The sequence below is a fragment of the Octopus bimaculoides genome, chromosome 2 (assembly GCF_001194135.2).
Source record: "Octopus bimaculoides isolate UCB-OBI-ISO-001 chromosome 2, ASM119413v2, whole genome shotgun sequence".
Classification (NCBI taxonomy): Eukaryota; Metazoa; Mollusca; class Cephalopoda; order Octopoda; family Octopodidae; genus Octopus; species Octopus bimaculoides.
The window spans coordinates 158946529-158947041 of NC_068982.1; the positions used below are offsets into that span (position 1 = coordinate 158946529).

Sequence of the window (513 nt, forward strand, 5' to 3'; positions counted from 1 at the left end):
AATAATAATAATAAATAATAATAATAATAATCATTATTTGAGGAAACGAGCAAACAAAAATATCGAGATACTTACAAATTTTCCAGACAGATGAAGGATAAATATCCAACACACTATATTGAATATATACACAGATACAACACAAGAAGGAGTTACGAAAATAGTCGAATTCTAAAATATCTTTCTTGCTACATGACACTTCTAATGGTCTTACCATTATTACTGATGATATATTAATACTGCGTAAACATCATATAGCTAGAATTTTTATATACAGCATTTCGCGAAACATTTCCTGTTTGTTTGTTTCTGTTTCACATGGTGTATGTTTTTGTTTTTGGTGTTAGTAGTTAAATAATTACGTTTTTACTTCACGCTGTAATCTCGAAAGATCAAAATTTTGTTCCATCACAAAAGGATTAACGCAGCAACTGTAGTGCAGATTACTATAATCGGATTAACTTTAATATATTTTAATTATACTCATACATACATACATATTGGAATACAGAT

At 27.7% G+C, this 513-nt stretch overlaps 1 protein-coding gene across 3 annotated transcripts in view; it reads right to left on the minus strand.

Annotated features, from left to right (window-relative positions):
• Positions 1-513, minus strand: part of LOC106874384 (glutamate receptor ionotropic, kainate 2) — a 1088700-nt gene that overhangs the window by 784390 nt on the left and 303797 nt on the right. Inside the window, exon 1 of one of the 3 annotated variants that reach the window (XM_052965681.1) lies at positions 76-348. The exons of the other annotated variants lie outside the window; for them this stretch is intronic. The gene's annotated coding sequence lies outside the window, so the exon portion shown is untranslated. Of the gene's footprint in view, positions 1-75; positions 349-513 lie in introns of those variants that run through there. 3 annotated transcript variants of the gene reach the window in all.